Genomic DNA, 12,673 nt, shown 5'->3' on the forward strand with positions numbered 1-12,673 from the left:
CGTACCTTCAGGTGGTGCAACATCCCCTATACTCATTGTAATGTACGTATCTCCCCTTGAAGCACTCTTTAGAGCTTTGAAAAGTTTCATTTTTGTGGCTTTAATGTTATTCTAAATCAAATCAGAAAGCGACTTTTAATCCCAGAATCTTCTTCACCAACCTTCTCAACCAATTGCGCTCCACAGTCGTCTGCCAATCCGTGCGTGACCATTCTCACTGACCAACCTATCCTAGCGTGGCTCCAATGATGTCAAAGTCACATATACTGCGGCTGACAAAGTCTTGCAGCTTGTCCTCCCAAACTCAGATTCACACAAAACGAATACAATATTATTGCGAGCACTAAACGAATTCAAAACCCAATTTGTCCAATTACTACAGGTAGGGTAACACAATCGCTTCAGAAACTTTACGGATTTTTCACGGATGGCTTTCACTCTAACAACTACTCCTTCTTTCTCGGTTTCCCTGATTCACAAGCAAAATTCGACTCGCAAATTTCACTCTCTACTGATCAGTGGGTCTGTCCTGGTGCACATAGGACTCACCAGATCTCAGTCAAAAGTTATTTCACTCACTTTGACTGACACTCTGACTCATCGACCATGCCTGATTGACCTATTAAACCAGACCTTTTAAACAAAAACCAAGTGCCTCATACACTTTTTCAATATACTCAGGAGTCTTAGACCTTGCAGGGTCCGTATACCAACAACCACGTGGACAATAGTTTTTAGCACAAAGCGCCACACACATGTGAAGTTCGATGACTTTCCTACTCTCACACTTCGGAGTACGCACACTCCTTCTACAGCTTCATTTGGAGTACGCAAACTCCCTAAACCCTCACAAGCATCACAATTCACCTGCAATTTGCATAAGCTGTGCATGCGCAAAATCTACTTTATTCACACCGTTACTAGAACGCCAAGAACATCCTCAAATGATCATTGGCAAGTTCCAAGGTTCTGGGAAAGTCATATTAAGTACTTAGGAGCACGTTTTCTCTCTACTTTGTATCATCGAATCTGAAAAATTCCAAAATTTCACCAAATCTGTGAATTACTTCACTCTTTGTAGGGTATTAACCCTTACCCCACTACCATCTCGGGGAACACCTGTCATTCCTCGCTCACAATCTCTGGGATCAAATATTTTTCTGCCTATATCTGGGCTTTATGATGAGCTCTTAAGGAGACAAACCATGTGCTGGCCCTCTATGATGGGCTCTTAAGGAGGCAAACCATTAATCTCTGCTACCATCTCTGTTACCGCGTCAGAGGCAGCTGGGGCCGGTGGACCTTTTGACTGCGCTTTGAGTAATTCCCACCATATAACCCTATACCAATAAAAATCAATAGCAAATAGCAATCAATAACATCAATAATTAATAGGAGTCAATAATCTCCACACACCATGACCTCTCAGCCATGAATAACCACACCCTTATGTAATAGTTAGAATGTTTATTTCCCTATATTAACAATGCTAATGTCACGTAACTTGGTCTCAAAACCAAATGATAAACATACAGAAATAACACTGGCTGACCAAAGAGACGGATGACTCGTTATCTTATCAAAGCTTGAGCTACTACACATTCTAAAGTTACAATACAAATTAATAACACGAATATCTGCGCAAACGAAATAGCATACATTTAGACTCAGCTAAGAAAAGACATCAACGGTTATTACATGTAGCAAACTTCATCAGTGAGAACCCTAACTATCATCAGATTAGAATAGCATGTTTGGATTTCATGCAAAACAATTTAGTCACACAAATTTGGGAAAACAGCTAACTATGGCTCTATCAAAAGTAGCAGTTGGTACCTAGGAACAAAAGCAAATAGACATAACAATCAGTAACATTGTCTTATACCTGGGTCCCAGTATGGTTCAGCCAGCTGCGACAGTCTTCGTCAATGGGACATCAGTTCGGTCAGCAAGGATTCTGGATTCAGCATTAAAGTTCAGAAAAAGCAAAGTCTCTTCATGCAGATCAGAAAAGAATAGCTCAACGCTCAAGAAGAATGGGGAGAGTGGCGGAAAATGGGTTCTCTACTCAAGGTGCAGTCTGGCTAAGTTAAATTTCCCAAAACTACTTCCCACGCCCTTATTGGTCAAGGAAGCGCATGTTTGCACTTAGTCCAATGAAAATAAAAGCCCAAATCTAAAGGTTTACTACTATACGGTTCACATGTCTATGATTGGCTACTCTTCTCCTGTTTCCATCGTTCGGCTTGTCAGGTATCAATATTGTTGCAGCTTATACTCCAGTCAGTGCATTCATTGTCTTCACCTGGGAAGGTAATTCTTACACATACTATAAACATTGTATCCCTAGCTAGTACAACATGTTCCAGCAAGCAGTTCCCATGAGAACGAACTTCAGCTATGAGCACTTGGTCAGTACAGTAGAAAATCACAATTTAATTCTTTAAGCAGCCATTTTATAAATCGCCTACGAAATACAGCTCAACATGAGGCCATGTAACTATGCCCAAGACCTCATTAAGATAAGGCCTACGATTAGTAAAGCTACTACAGAACACAAAACCTTCAATGTGACATATTACTACATTAATAAAACAAAAGCTCAACATTTCATATTAATAAGCTATTAATAAGTACACTTCATGAACATTGGTGGTCACTCGGATGGGCGCAACTTCAAATGCGTGCGTTACTTTCTCTACATGAACTCATTTTCTATGCAGATTCTACACTCAGAATACATGAATATTCATTAGTAAGATTCCGAATTTACACTTCTGGCAGACACATCCATTGGCTTGCGACTGCCACTGGCAACAATGTTAGCCTATGACTGCGTCTGCCGCGCTTGCAACCATCTACCGTCATGACGACTTCCGTCAGCGGCCATGGGCTGTTGCCAATGTCCAGTGAAGTAGGTCAGGCATCTGCCATTTTGGCAGTCTAAAATGCTGTATTGGGCTCTTGAAGCTGCATCACCCCTGCAAAAAATGGTTTCCAAGCTCACAAACATCCTTATCCTGTCTTGCCGTGTAGATCCTACTACTCAAACACCATTGTAGTATGCTGCAGGGCACAGATGGCATTTAACAGTGTGGCACTGTCCACCACCGCCGACGGTCATTTTGGCAGTCTTGATTAACAGTCACATTTTGAGGGGAAAATGTGTTGCAAGTTTCTGAGTTGGGTCCATATCCATGTTTTAGACACGTGTGGTAAACAATGGGGGGTCACATGTGACCCTTGTGTAATATGCAGCTGTGATGTGTACTGGGGCCATATCTATCCAGTCAGGAATGCTTTGTCACATGATATCATTGACATGCATCATGTATGTTGCTGTGGGCACACTGGCTAATGTCAGAAATAATTTCTTGTCATCCCTAGGTACCCAGGGAGAAGAAGGATGTGACAAGCTCCTGTCTACCGTTCACTGCCAGACCTTCAGACCATGGAGCAATGCTACTTGATAATGTTCTACTGCCTGGATAGGCAAAAACTTGTGGACATGTGTCGTCAGTTGGAGCCAGATCTGATACCAGCTATTAGTTATCCAACCAGCATACCACCCATTTTACAAGTCATGTCAGTGTTGCACTTACTAGCCACAGGGTCCGTCTGACATACAGAGGCCCTATCTGCTGGGATGTCCCAACCTATGTTCAGTTTGTGTTGAAGGATGTCCTCTCAGAAATGTTAAAACACCTTGACAGCTTTATCCGGTTTCACCGACATTAGGATTTAGCCCATGTGAAGGCTGACTTTTATGGTTTTGCACTCAACCCACATGTAGTAGGAGCCACTGATAGCACACATGTTGGCTTGGTCCCACCGCAGGCCAATGAACAAGCCTATCACAGCCAAAATAACTTCCATTGCATCAACGTGGAAGTTGGCTGTTTGGCGGCTCTCTACATTTCACATCTGTGCCCATTATCCGGGTTCAGTCCAGGATTCCTTCATAATGTAGAACAGCACCATACCAGCTGTTGTCACAACTGAGGGCCTGGCTGGTTGGTAAGTCACTGTGTGTGTGGGGGGTGTGTGTGTGGGGGTGGGGGTGTGTGGGGGGGGGGTGTGGTGTGTGTGTGTGGGGGGTGTGTGTGGTGTGTGTGTGTGTGGGGGGGTGTGTGTGTGTGTGTGGGGGGGGGTGGTGTGTGAGTGGGGGGGGAGGGTGTGTGTGTGTGTGTGTGTGGGGGGGGGGGTGGTGTGTGTGTGGGGGGGAGGGTGTGTGTGTGTGTGTGTGATGTCAGGTACTACAATCATGAAGTCAGTGACTCATTGTTGAAGATATGTCCCTTTCCTTTACAGGAAACTGCAAATCCAAACCGTCCCTGGTTGTTGACATCAGTAAGGAATCCAACTACACAAGGGGAAGTCTGCTTCAATGAGGATCATGTAAGAACATGCCGAATAGTGGAGCGGGCGTTTGGGCTCCTGAAGGCCAGATTCAGGTGCCTAGACCAGACTGGTGGGGCCTTCCTCTCCTCACCTAGAAAAGTGTGTCAGATCACTGTGCCATGCTGCACGCTCCACAACATCACCCTGCGGAGGAATATTCTAAACATCCCTGAGATGGGGGAGCCTTCAGTGCCACCAGGTGGGAATTCTGAAATGCCGAGTGAGGATGACAGTGGTGAAGAGGAAGCAGCTGGGTTGCAAGAAAATCTCATCAACAGCTACTTCTCATGAGTGCAAGTATGTCATGTGATGCAATGACTGACTGTACAATGAACTCTAGTTGTGAGAATGTGTGGAGTTTGGTGTTTTAGCAACAACTAGAGGGCTGATGCTCTGCAATATTCAGCCAAAGGCTGCCTGAAGTGTTACCCTTTGAAATATCTCCACCTTGGTAATGTTTCTTTGTTTGTGTCAGTTTCCTTGCAGTGTAATGACATTTCCAGTTGCTTGCTATTTGATGTGTGTCATAGGTATATTTTCAAGTCTATACTCCTTGTTTTGTCTTTGCACAGGCACCATGACATACACGTGGGCATTTCAGAGTTGTGCCATTGACAGGGACCTGATGCTGTTCTGACATAAGAAGTGGACATGGATTGTTCCAGGTAATGTAAGTCACAGATTTGGGGTGTATGAGACCTATGCCAAGGCAGCTTGCACAATGTTTGGGTGGAAGGTCAGAATTGCAGATTGTACTTGTTTTGTGTGCTGTGATGGGCCGCTTGCATCGTATGAGTCATCATGTGGGCATGAAATGTGTAGTCATCGATTGCGACCAACACTATTCTTGTATGACCTGTATGTAGCTGTAGATGCATTTCACCATTACAGGCCACAGTGCCTGTGCCACATCACTAATGTTTGTGTCATATCACTGGATGCATGGTCATTGGATTAAGATGGGCCTGTGATCAGGAACTGTTGTACTGCCATCTGTCTGTATCTTGGATTATGTGATGTTGGATTACTGGATTGGCCTAGTATGTGATAAGGCTCCTGCTACTGACATCAACCACTTCAATGTTTGCCTAATCTACAGGACAATGTCTGATAAATCACTTCCATTCATTTTTTGGGGGGCTGTACTTTGGGATCTGTACTTTGACTCATTATGAGTCTCACAATCTTGCTTCACAAACTCCAGACATATGGACAGCTTATGTACTGTACACGGGAATAAAATGTTTGGTGTGACAACACACTTGTATATATGTTTATGTGTAATGGTTGTAATCATGAGCAAGACACTGTGTACCTGTAACAAATACCTCCTTGTACAAACAAGTTCTGTCTTCATCATATGGTTCACATGGTCTTACATCTCTACATAGCAAATGTGGAAATTAAGCAAGCAGACAATGAGTATGTGGTGGGTGAATTTATTACAATGCTGATGCAGAAAAAAAGATGTGGACAGAAAAGAAGAAAAAATAAAGTGAAGGTGTCACTCATGGTAAATGAAATAATTGAAGTAGATGCCACACGATTGGTAGTCCAAAGTCCAGAGTACTCCTCCCATTGTAATTGCTATGTGGTTGAGGATCTGTCAACAGAGTGTATATGTGGCACACAAAGGAGTTGCTTAAGGAAGAGGTCAGTTGCTGGCAGTGGTGGGTGTCCTGCCATGTGAACCTCCTTGATTCTTTGTTGGATGTCCTCGCTTGCGTGGTGGCTGGGAGGATCTGCTGCTACAGAAGCAGGGGTGTCTGGAGCAAGTTCTTCCACTGACACACCTCCCTTCCAGTGACTGGCTCCAATGTAGATGTGCCTGGTGTTGATGAGCCAAAGGAAGGGGTAGAGTGTTATTGTACATCCCTGCTCAGGATGGTGTTAATGTCCCTCATCACTCCTGTTAGCGAGGCAATGTTGGTGTTGTGGGCCTTCCACTGATCTTGCATGTCTCTGTCGATGTCCCTCTGTAGCTGCTTGATTTCCCAGAGTTCCCTCAAGACCTGCCCCATTACTTCTTTGGAGTCCTGATAGAGCCCCAAAACATGGCTGATGGTATCCTGGCCAGGATCAGCCCCAGTGGCCTAACCCCACTGTCCAACAGCATCCCTCCCATGCACCCTACACCCACGGCCCTGGGCCTTCACCACAGGTTGCCCTCTGCCAGTGGGTCCTGGACCCTCATTGTAAGAAGTGTTGCACTGCAACTCAGGAGATAGGACTGGGGGGCACAAGATAGTAGACACTGTGCCCGGTACACAGGTTAGAGGGTGAATAGTTGCCTGTAATGTAGAGGCAACCGAGCTGGGAGGTGTTGATTGGTTGTCTGACCAGGTTGCCCAGATGGGCCCTTTACTGTCCTCCGTGTCCACCAGTCCAGGAGTGTCTTCTTCACTGATTGCTTCATCTGGGGTGAGTGGAAGTCTCTTCTGTGGCCTCTGTGTTCCCAGTGACAGTTCGACCTGTTGATATGAAAAATACAATATTAGAGGTTGTTTTGGAGACTTACCTCCAAACAATTTAGTGTTACATTCAGCATAGACCTTGTACAAAGTTAATTTGCAGTTAATCCTATTGTGGCAGGTACCCATGGTATTGGTTATATTAACCTAACATTTATGAAGCATGCCAATTCCATTTAAGTCAAGCACCAGCTGAAATGTGCAGATCATTAGGCCTTGGAGCGATGGCCCAAGAATGCCATTTGGCCACCAGTGCAGGGAAAACAGTCGCTATGCAACAAATGTCTTTGTCCATTTGATGCCTAGTTGATTATGATGCAGGCAAACCCTGGAGTTTGTTGTAGATGTGACTGGAGTCATCATGTGGTCAGTGCATTGTGAATGTGTCTGCTGCCAATACCATTCTGGTGATAGAGCTTGAGGCCTCTAGATCATAGTTTTGCACTCTGGGTTAGCTGTCTTCAATATTTTATCTTGGCTTAACAGGTCAAGATGGAGCTAGGTAGCCAGACACATCTCTGAGTTGAGCATGATCTATATCTTGGTCCCTCCCAGGTGAGTGAACTTCAATTGAGAGTTAGCAAGCAAGGGTATTTGGACAAGTGACCACTAGTCTGGTGTTTGGAGTTACTGAAACAGTGCCTCCTGGGAGTTTCAGTCATGCTACACACACTTGACAAATTGTATCCTCCCAGGTGGGCACACTTCAATTGAGAGTTCACAAATAGATGGATTTGTGCAAGTGAACCCTGGTTTTGTGTTTAGAGTGGGAGACACAGGGCCTAATTTGCTTTGCCTTCCAGTAACTCACTCTACTACCCATCACCATACAAATGTTATCCTCCCAGGTGAGTGAACTTCAATTGAGAGTTAATACACAGGGGTATGTGGGCAAGGGAAGACTGGTCTGGTGTTTGGAGTTGCTGATTCAGTGCCTCCTGAGAGTTAGGTAATTCCATCTAGTTATTTTCCAATTTTCTCCCCCAGGTGAGTAGGGTACAATTGAAAGTTCACTTATAGATGCATTGTGTGCACTGTGCTATTGTTTGTAGTTTCAGGACTAGTGCCTGCTCGGAGTTGTAGTCATGTAAGTGCCTGTAGTACACACACTTGACAAATGTTATCTTCTCGGTGTGTACCCTTAAATTGTTATTTGACAAACAGGTGCATTTGGAAAAGTGACCACTAGTCTAGTGTTTGAAGTTATAGAAACAGTGCCCGCTGGGAGTTGGAGTCATGTCAGTCCCTGAACTACACACACTATACAACTGTCACCTCCTCGGGTGAGTACACTTCAATTGAGAGCTCACAAATATATAGATTTGTTGAAGTGTACACTGGTTTTGTGTTTGGAGTGGGAGACACAGGGCCAATCCCTCTACTTTCCACCACCATACAAATGTTATCCTTCCAGGTGAGTAACCTTAAATTGAGAGTTAACAGACATGGGATTTTGGGCATGTGAACACTGGGCTTGTGTTTAGAGTCTGAGATATAGCCTCCTGGCCTTAGCAGTCATGTCACTCCCTCTACTTCATACACTTGATAGATGGATGACCTCCCCCAAGGTTAGTACACTTCATTTGTGATGTTACATAGAAGGGTATTTGGAGAAGTGGCCACTGGACTGGTGTTTGGGGGGACAGTAATAGAGCCTCCAGGGGGCTGCAGTCATGTCAGTCTCTGTACTACACACACTAAGCACATGTTATCCCCCCAGGTGAGTCCACTTCAATTGAGAGTTCCCAAACAATGGTATTTTGACAGAAGAACGCTGGCTGATGGTTGATTTTAAAGACATAGGGCCTTCCTGGTGTTAGTAGTCAAGTCGCTCCATCCACTTCCCAAATTTGACAAATGGGATCCTCCCAGCTGAGTAAACTTAAATTGTGAGTTGCCAGACAGTGGTCTCTAGACAAATAAACACTGTGCTGATGTTTGGAGTTGCTGGGACAGTGCCTCCTGTGAGTTACAGTCTGGCCACTCTCTCTAGTACACACACTTGACCAATGTTCTCCCTCCAGGTAACTATACTTCAATTGAGGGAGATGTATTGTAGCCTGTGACCGCTGTGCTAGTGTTTATAGTTACAGGAATAGTGCCTGCAAAGAGTTGTAGTCATGCCAGTGCCTTTACTGCACACACTTGACAAATGTCTCCGCAGGTGTGTACTCTTAAATTGATGGGTACCAAACAGGGGTATTTGGAGAAATGACCACTGGTCTGGTGTTTAGAGTTATAGAAAGAGTGCCTGCTGGGAGTTTTAGTCATGTCAGTCCCTGTACTTCACACACACTACTAATGTCATCTCCCTAAGTGAGTACACTTCATATGTGAGTCGCCAAATAGAGGTCTTTGGACTAGTGGACACTGGGCTGGTGAGTGGAGTGACAGTAAAAGTGGCAAAAGTTGAGCTGTGAGCATGCATGACATAGCATTTTGTTGACATTTTTAGTGGTGTGACTTAGCAAACTCCACTCCCCCAGGTATTCCTGTCAAGCCCTCAGGATGCAGGATGTCCAAGACCTTCTCCTCCCAGGTAAAGAGATGTAATGGGGCACTGGGAGGGCCAGTCTTCTTGGCCAGCAGCTGATGCCTGGAGACCAGGGAACGTACCTTGCCCCTGAGGCCATTCCACATCTTCCTGATGTCCTCTCTTGTGCCCAGGGTGGTGCATGCAACATTCACTCTGTCAACAATCCTGTCCCACATACCCAGTTTCCTACTGAGAGGAGTGTGCTGGACTTGTGCTCCAAACAATTGTGGCTCTACTCTTATGATTTCATCCACCACCACTCTTAAGTCACTTTCTGAAAAACATGGAGTTTTGGAATGTGCCATGGTGAAAAAACACTGGTGACAGTGACTTACTATACAGAGGAAGTGCAATAGAGTATGAAAAGATAAAAGTGAGTGCAGGGTGTTGTATGGTGAAGTAAGTGGTGCCTCATATCTGTGCTGTGTGGAAAAATCTCACTCAGGCTTCTGTGTTTTGCATTGCAAACGCAAAGGATTGTGGTCTGTGAAGGTGAGTGTTTTATAGTGTCCCTTGTAGGTGTGTCCAGTGTGGCAAAGTTTGTTAGCTGTGTTGTTTTCAAATTCATCCAATGTGCTGTTGTGTATTGGTTTTCTAACCGTGGACCTGGGACTGTACAGTCAGTGGTTGGTCTCGGTGCTATGGGTGATGGAGGTCGGACCACTTATTTCAAGGCCGCCACACAACTTGCAGCCTGACTTTTTTAGTTGGGGTTTGACGGTCGTGCCTGTATAGCTCGTAATATGGTGGTCTGAAAAACCGCCAACATGGTGGTAAACTCGTAATGAGCCCCATAGTATTTAAAAAAGGGCATTACAAATAATAGTTTGCTTGACGGAGTAGAGGGGAATTTCTCGTTTGGAATCCAAAGTAAGAGCAAAAGGGCTAACAAGGCAATTTAAGATCCTGTGTAGCTATTTAATGGCTACTGCAAATAAAGGTCAAATTGCTATCAGCCAGAGAACTATCTATCGCAAATACGAACCTGTAAAACATCAGGCTACATAGAAATGAAAAAACAAAATGTGGATTAGCCCTAAATGAGGGAACAATTGGGGAACGTAAATGTAAATAATTTACTCTTTTTTTTTTTTAGCTTTTGAGTATAAACAAAATTGTGAATGCAATGTGTTCCAAATAAGTGGACAGAATAAGACCTCAACCTAACGCAGAACAATTTGTGTGTACTTATGCTATGTTATCTTCGCAAAGGTATGTTCAGAAAGTCTTTGCCTTACTGGGACATGGGTTGAAACTCCATAAAGTGCATGCTTTTAAATGGAGGGGGGATTAAAACATTAGCAATAAAAAAAGCTACAAATTTCTGTTCATGAATATTGCAGGGAAATTATATTCTAAAACAAAAAGAGTCATAAAATTCTCAAGCAAAACTAATGCTCCACTTGAGGAGTGAAACTTATGTCATAAACCGAATATATAGTCTAAACCACTAAGAGGGTTTAATCTCTCACACTATATTCACTAACCCACCGAACAGACAGAAGCCACGGAAATATAAAAAATGCATCTGGCATCATCAACTGTCAAACAAACATTTATGGTTCCTTCATATCTGGTGGAATTAAATGAGTGCTCTATAGATCAATAGCTTTACCTTGTGGTCTTTCATATTGGCTATGTACTCTGCTTGTCTTCAGAGATCACTCAACTTTTTTAGCATTGTCGATTATGAGGTGCTAATGCATATCACTACCTTCAGGATAAGTTTCCACAGAGGCAGCAGTTTTCAAGAAAAGCACTAGCAGATTGCTAAGAGGGGCAGAATGACGAGGAGAGGAAGCTTGTCGTCCATTTGGTATAATTCAGAGATTGAAGACACTTCAAAGACAATTGTTTATAAAAAAACTATAAAAGTTTGGTTATTATAGCTAATGTACACAAATGAGGTAAATTAAAGGCAATTTGGAACTACAATAACAAACTTATGGACACCATAGTTCTAGGATACAGAATTATAAAAAATAGTATTCCTCTAAAAGGTTTTTGAGGTCCTAGGGTGAGGATTTGAGTAAGTATTGAGTGGGAATGGTGGTTGTAAGGACATTTAAAGGACCCTGTAGGCAATGTCCTATTTATTTTGGAAACATGGAGTAGAAACATCGAGTTCTTGAATAGTTTAGACAACTGGAGCAGCAGCTTAGGTGAAGATATTTTGGGACTAGAATGAAAAAGAGCTCCCTCGTCTATTTCAACAGTACATGTGTACATGCCTGGCCATCTCCCCCAGAAGAATAGACTGGACTCCTGTAAAAACAAAGGGGGCCAATTCACAAAGGTAAATTTACACTAGTAGATGTGCTCCCATGTAGATCTACTCCTACAAATAGGTTTCTATCTCCACTTTTACCGATTCACCATTTCTGAGTGGAGTTCTACACCAAGCTGTAGACTTACTTGTCTCCATCTCCTCAAATGAAAGTGTGGAACCACTTACAACCTATTGTATGACCTCAAAGTTACTATTAGTAACTGGTCAGATGTCTTTGGAGCTCTCCGCTACCATGATAGACATCTCTGCATAGAAAATAAAATGACAATTTAAAAAGTTTATTATTTTTGTTTTTAGATGAAATAAAATGACTTTAATGTAAACAAAATAAGTGTAAATTCAATTAAAATAATGCATTTTAACCTACAATTAATCAAATAAATGGTTACAACATGTTAACTCATCAAATCAAGTTTGTTAATTTTTTTAATAATTTAAATATATGAATTTAAGTTATAAACAATAATGTAAGAAAATCACACTCCCTCATTCACATTTCCAATTTTAAGACAAGAACAGAGGCTCTTATTATGCCTTTCTTTTCTTGTTTATTAAAATAGCAGCGCAGTCAAGAAACTACAAATCCCAAAAGAAGAACAACAGCAGCCAATGGGAAACAAAACGTAGTCCACAGAGTCCCACCAACCAGACAACCCCCTCTAGTAGTTATCTTGTCCACGAACAGCCCTCCTTTCTTGCTGCTCGCGGTCAAGATAAGTACTTTCATAACATTTCCGAATAATTTGTCTTTATATTTGTCATAATATTTCTGTTGATTGCATATTTGGGCTTCAGTGCTGCTTTCTCTGACGCGCGCTCTCTTTTACAGTCGGCTTGTAGCCGCATGCTTGTTTTCTGCGTTGCGCTTCACTCGCGCTCACAGTTCTGAACACGACGTTCTCCTCACCTTCGGTCGCCATTTTAGACGACGGTTGAGCTGGACATTGTGTTTTCCTACCTGCTCCTGCTTCTATT

General features: G+C 43.2%; 1 long non-coding RNA gene across 1 annotated transcript in view; it reads right to left on the minus strand.

Moving 5' to 3' along the window:
• Nucleotides 1-5,824: 5,824 nt before the first annotated feature.
• The window catches only part of LOC138290147 (uncharacterized), a 110,574-nt gene continuing 103,725 nt past the window's right edge, over nucleotides 5,825-12,673 (minus strand). Inside the window, exon 2 of the long non-coding RNA XR_011202555.1 lies at nucleotides 5,825-6,872. This is a non-coding gene — a long non-coding RNA (uncharacterized lncRNA). The remainder of the gene's footprint in view (nucleotides 6,873-12,673) is intronic.

This window comes from Pleurodeles waltl, chromosome 1_1 (assembly GCF_031143425.1).
Source record: "Pleurodeles waltl isolate 20211129_DDA chromosome 1_1, aPleWal1.hap1.20221129, whole genome shotgun sequence".
Classification (NCBI taxonomy): Eukaryota; Metazoa; Chordata; class Amphibia; order Caudata; family Salamandridae; genus Pleurodeles; species Pleurodeles waltl.